Genomic DNA, 7,234 nt, shown 5'->3' with positions numbered 1-7,234 from the left:
ACACTTTGTACAAAAGTAGATAGTATGGTCAGCGAGATACAAAAGCTAAAGACTAATGAAGATAATCTGAAGTCTAAAGCTAGTCAACAGCATGACTATAAAAATGCAGAGCTACGTCGATCGGAAGACGAGAAAAACCCAAAGCTAAAAGGAGACGATGGGAAACTCCTTAAAACCCATAATGTTTGTTTAAATACAGCTGCAAGTACAAGCAAACAAGTTAGCGATAAACAACATAAAAATGCGAACTTAAACCAGTTATTCGCAAAACCATTTACCTAAAGGACACCTAGACATATGTCCATAGAACCACAAACATCTACATACGCAGATAGTTTGCAAAACCAAAATGAGAAAATGACATATAACTATATCACACGAACCTATATTGAAAATATCCACAAAATCCAAACATATTTAAACCACAACCCCAGATCAACTACAAAAGAACCAAACCAGGATTGTTTGACACAAAAGTTACAAGGATATAACAAGTTAATTGCACAACCGAAAACTAATGCTAATTTAGTAAGAACATGTTACAATTACGGACTGTTAAGTACCGTATACACATACGATTGAGAAGAAATTAGTGGAATACCAGAACTACACAAAGCATTCATCACATACAAAAGAGTTACGAAAGGAAATTTATTTTATATAAAATTCTATACAGCACCAGTGGAGATATTATGCGAGGAAATAAAACATCCACTATAGGTTATCAAGATAGGATTAACTAAAGATATGATTATACCCGAGGATATCGGACAACAAGAAGAGATATGCAAAATAGAGATACCAAGTTTTTATGCCAACAAAAGGATAATTGGTATATCAACGATTATACAAGAGCTAACAAATAATTATTTAAATGGAAATGCTATATGGAACTACTATGCAAAAGACCAGCTAATGATTTATTCCAATTCAAGGGAGTTAAGGAAAGCAGATATGGATGAAGTCCAAAGATGGATTTTATCACTACTTAAGCCAGAAGAACGACCTACGACACGAGCACTAAAAGAGGGATTTATTTTAGCAAAATTATTAACCAGATATTGCAAGCTAATTGGTCATAAATACCCTGATCATATAAGTTCAAAATGCAACGGAGAAGATAATATAATTCTAGATGTCCAGCTAGAATAAGAGATAAAAACGGAAGCCCAAAAGATAAGGAGATGATAAAGATAAAGATGAAGGAAAAGAAGACATATGGCAGAAGAAGATAAGGACGACATAAAAAGTCTTAAAGTTGTAAAGTCGTAAAATATATAAGTATGGTAGTAGGTATGGTAAAGTAAATATGGTAAAGTAGATAAGATGTGAAGATATTTGTCCTATTGTAAAAAAGTCATGAATGGTGTAAATAGTATATAGTAGTGTGTCATAATGTGTGTCATAAATTAGGTATGTGTCATCATAAAGTGAATAGTGCATAGTATGGTGTGTGTCATAATAATGATGACAAGTGTAGGATAGTACGTATAAAGTAAGAACTCCCTTTCTATATAAAAGGAGACATACGTAAATAAAGAGGGAGGCAAGGCCCAACGTAATAAAAAAAAAACTTTCTTGAAAACACTCTCTCCACTAAGATGTAAAAATACTTAAAAGTTAATATGGAGAAATCTGAAATCCAATCAGATATTTCAGATAGCATGGCTAAGCAAGAGGCAAAGGTATATTGTTCAAAAAATATGCAGAACTAATTTCATATATTCCTGAATATCATATATATGATTGAATAAATTTATGTTAGTTATTATGTATTAGAATTATTTGAATCATGATTTCTAGTTTATTAGCACACTAAAAACAGGGAGAAAACTTCTATACTATGTCATCCTAATGTTGAAACCGGTAGGCAAGGAAAGCTGTTTAGGGGAGTAAACAAAGTTGAGGCACTGATAAGAAGGAAGTATCCGCTAAAGTACGATGCTAGTAGTGACAGGAAAACATGATAAAGATAATCTAGTTCATAATGATCTAATATGAATTTAATCAATTATGAATATGATAGGAAGAAATAATTTGAAATAAAAACCTGCATAATAAAGAACATGACTACATATGTGCATGATGAAATGATAAAAAACTATGAAACGTTAATTTTATATATACTTAACGGTATAGAAATAATTGAATTAAGAAGAATAATATGGGAAAAAATATTTAATGATTACGAATTAGAAGATATATTAAATCAAGAATGGTATGAAATAGATTTACTAGATCTATATTTAGATAATGAAAGAATAGAATGGTACGATTTAGAAATAAATTCAGATTAAAATGAATTACGAATATTTACAATATTGGATAGGAGCTATGGAAGAAATAAAATTATTAGAACAATTAATGGCGGAAAATTAATATATGTACCAAAAAACCCAAGATATGTTATATCTAGAATATATAATAAATAATATTAAAGAAATATTCAGATTAAAACAACTATCGGAAGAATATTATAATAAATATTATTACATATTACCATGAATTTAGCACTACCAAAAAATAATATTAAAGAGATATCAAGATTAAGACACTTAGCAAAAGAATATTATAATAAAATCTTTAAAATAAAATACTCACCTACCACACTACCATGTACCACACTACCATTTTCATGAATTCACCAACTACCAGTTCTGCACCGAAAAATGTTATTAATTGATTATGTTGAATAAAATTATCGGCAGCTGGATTTTTCCTATGTAGCATGATGTGATAGAAATAAAGAGTATGATTAGAATTATTAATGGTGCACCTATCATAAATTTATTAGAATATTAAAATTTTCTTTTCAGCAAGTCTTGTAAAGCTTTGTTTGATTAGAAATAAATTTTTTAGTGAATAATCTTAACAATATTAGAAATATTTCATTAGTTTTTTTATCAACAAAGATGTCTTAAAGTTTTTCCCTAATTTTTCTTAAATCTTTTAGATTTTTTTTTTTGTTTACAAAAACTTCAAGCACAAAGTTCATAGTATCACATATATTTGATATACAAATTAGGGTCTTAAAAAAAGATAATATCACTAAAAAAATTCATAGAAAGCATACCTGATGAGAAGAACTTAGCGAGAGCGTTAGTTGAAAAATTGGTTGCCTCCTTGCCCTAGCCGCCACCAGTAATAAAAAAGTGTAGAGAATATGTGTAACCCTAATGAATAGAGGATCAATTTATAAAAGTCTAGGGTTAATCTAGTACGTTCATCAAGTGACTGATCTGACAAATAAAGTTATTTTCATTAAAAATTAGTTATGGACTTTATATTATAATTGGGTCACACATAAATTAATAAAGAAGTATAACATTCTCTCCTTGGCCCAATGACTGCATAACACAAATATTTAATATAATATATATTAGATGCACATCAGTTAAATCTCTTATATATATATATATATATTATTCATTATACATACCATAATATGACGACAAACCACTTATGCGAGTTATAGTGGTTAAACATATTTTTATGCGAGTTATGGCGGTTAAACATATTTTGTGCTACATTTCTCCTTTTTTTATACTATATATAATTTTGTCGTTTCTTGTCTTACTCTATTAAGAAGTTGTTGTACATGTCTAGACTAGATCATGAGAGTTAGTCATTTGGTTTAATTATTTTACTCATTAATGTTATGAGTTTCTTAAATTTTGACATTAAAAATGCATTTGTTATTTATTAAAAGATTTGTTTACTGATTTTCCACATAATGTTGGTTGGGTGGTAAGAACTCTCCAATTTAGTTGAAATTATTTTTTTTTAATTAGATTTATGTTTTTGGTTCAATATTTTGGTCAAGAAATAAAATATCCGTGTCTCTATTTATGTCATGACTATAAACCGTCATGAGGTGAATCCACACTAAACCACATAGTTGTAGAATCAAAGTCTAACCCGATAACAACCCAACGCCAATTAACATAAGCCAAATTCGTCATAAATAAACGAAATAGTTTAGATCATCTAAGAAATTGAGTCCCTGTAAATTCAACTCAATGGTCTGAAAACAACAACGGAAAATACCTCTAAGAACGGAAAGTCACAATACCAAAACTTTTAAAAAGAGTCAGACTGAGGATACAACCCTGAAAGCTAAATATATGGTCCAACAATAATATCTTTGTCCAAAAATATGGAAAACCAAATTAGAAGAACTAATGGAAGCTCAAAAGATGTAGTTCACCTTTGGATTCAGATCACACGTTTCTCAACTGAGGTCTTGAATCAGCCTCTAAAAGATTTATTGCTCTCTACTAGAAAAGAAACAAGTGAAGAATTAGTACAAAAACTACTATGTGCTATTAGGATCACACAGACAGTCTAACATAAACATATAAACAATTCATCACTAAATAGCCATCACATGGCAACAAATAATATAGCAACAAATATCAGTCACACTTAGACTATTAGTCAGATGATACGAAACCACAGAACAAGAACTAATCTATGCATAACATGTCTCACATCATCAGTAATGCACATACCGGTTCTCTCATGGAACCTCAAACCATATTGTAGTATCATACAAAATGTGGTATATCTGAACCAACAAACAATAGTCTATACCGGCATGGTACCCAAGCCAACCAACAATATCTTGTACTGGCGTAGTACCCAATCTAATCAACAAGCATAACAAACATGTATAATCACATTACACCACAACATGCATTTCATAACCTGAAATCAGGATGTGATGGCGTCCACTACAACCAAACGAGTGGACAAGTCTAAACCCAAATAACAAGATGTGGAAGACACAATTTATATAAATACAAGGCAAAAGTATTCATTACCTCTCTGAACTTGAAGCTTTATATTCAGTGTACAGCTAAACTAAATTCCNCCCCCCCCCCCCCCCGAAATTGTTTATTCCTCCGTCGCGTACACCTTTATTGAGAACACACTCTACTAGGCGCATGAGGAAGTAATTTTTTGCCACATCATAAAGCTATAACGGAAAAAAAATGTAAAATCTTCATTTTTCTTTAATATTTGGTATATTTTAAAGATTTTTCTCTCTATTCTCTAACTATTTATTCTCCCTAATCCCTTCTCCCTTTTCAAGTTTTATCCCTTTTCAAATGCTTGTGTGGTTGTGTTGAACAACCACACAAGCACCAAAATACAAAACATACACTACTTTAAGTTTGGTTGAACAACCACATAAGCACAAAATACAAAACAGTCACTAATTTAAATTTGGTTGTTACAACCACAGAACCACACAACTAAGAAGCTTTCTTTGAGGGTGATTTTCCCTTAGCTTGTGCCCTTGTTTGAATTCGAGCAGCGTTTGATCTGGTTTGAATACGACACATAACACTTTGGACTTGAAGTTCTCTTGGAGTCATGACATGTTTGTCTTTCCACTTCAGTCCCTTGGTAGGTTTAAAACCAATATCACCTGTAACATGTGCAGAACTCACCACACCAGTATTAACCCTCCTACTGCTAGACAATCCTTGCTGCAATATTAACAACATAGTTATTTTGGGTCTCATATTTAAAAATTTAATTTTGATAGTTTTATAAGACATTTACATTAATACATGTATATCCAGTATCAACAACAAATACACCTTGTCCAACCACTTTTGGCCTCTTCTTGTAACCACTTCCTACACCTCTTCTTGTACCAGTCTTGTTGTTGCTTGCTCTTTCATAATGACCTCTACCTCTCTTTTTCCCAGTGGTGGACTAATGTGAGTAGAAAAAGAATACAACAAGAGACTAAATTAATAAGTAACTTAATCTAATTTATAAAAGAAAATTAATGTGACTGTACCTCTTGAGTGGGTGTTGGTGTAGACTTAGGTTTAGGATTTTTTGGACAATTTCTCTTATTATGATTTGTGCCTTTGCAAATTGAACATGTCTTTATTGTCCCCATTCCTGGCAACTTCCTAGCTTTTCTCACTTCCCCAATTTCTCTTCTTCTGTTCTTTGGTGGCCTACCAAGCATTTGCCTTGCCTCAGGTGGTTCAACCATTGGGTTTATGCTTTCAGGCCACATTTCCATGTTTGGGTTCAACTATTGGGTTTATGCTTTCAGGCCACATTTCCATGTTTGGGACTGGTTGAATGAAATGAGAATATGTCTTCAGATATGTCTCTTTTCTATACCAGCTAGAAATCGCTTGTGATGCATCCATGTTCAAGTGGTTCATTACTGCTATACCATGTGCACATGTGATATCTTTTAATTCCCAAGATCTGCAACTACATTTGTGTTGACCCAAGTTCACAGTATGCTTGTATACCCCTTCTAACACTTCAAATCCATTATCACCATTCCATTCAATATTGCACTGCATTGATCTTGTTACATTGGTATTGAATACCATCATTGCCATTGGAGATATTCCATATGTCCATGTTTGAGCAAATGCTCTTCACTTACTCATCCTACTCATCACCTAACTCTAATTTCTTCCAACATAGTTATAATAGTCCTGTTCCTAGGTTCCAAGATCCAAGCATCAAAACTCTCTGCCATGTTGTTATCTATACTATGGCATTTCAAAAAAGTTTGAAAAGCTTTGCACCATTTTTCCTTATTGTATTTGATAAGGGCTTTAACTATACCTTTTCCCAACTTGGATAGGGCATTTATATTGTACTTAAATTGTGCCTCAAATGTTGATCTAGCACAAGCCCACAATTTCTTCCTTCTCTCTATGCCTCTGAAGTTTTGTGACCAATTTGCTAATATGTGTCTAGCACACATTTTGGAAATAGTTCCTCTACATTAGCTATTAGTCACTGTAGTTGCAAAACAAAGTAATAAAGATAGTTAAATTTTGATCAAATTAAATTAAAGATAAACAAAAAATATAAATTCAGTTACCGTTTGCATATCAATAATGATAGTGAGCTGGGTACCATCTCCTAGATTAAGATCATCTTGCAGAATAGTCATAAACCATTTCCATGTCAACTTGCTTTCAATACCAATTACTACCCATGCTATTGGATACATTTGGTTGTTTGCATCCTTAGCAACAACTATCAAAAGTTGACCCTTACAAATTCCTTTTAGAAAACACCCATCCAGCCCTATACATCTTCTGCATCCATGTTGGAAACCCTTTTTCATAGCATCAAAACATATATAAAAAGAGTGAAATTGCTTCATGCCATTTTTTTATTCTGAATCTTTAAGCTTCACAACACAAGTGCTACCAAGATTTGTTTGGAGTAACAC

The sequence above is a fragment of the Solanum stenotomum genome, chromosome 3 (assembly GCF_019186545.1).
Source record: "Solanum stenotomum isolate F172 chromosome 3, ASM1918654v1, whole genome shotgun sequence".
In the NCBI taxonomy this organism is placed as follows: domain Eukaryota; kingdom Viridiplantae; phylum Streptophyta; class Magnoliopsida; order Solanales; family Solanaceae; genus Solanum; species Solanum stenotomum.
The sequence above is the reverse complement of the archived record's forward strand: the minus strand, read 5'-3'. Positions refer to the sequence as shown.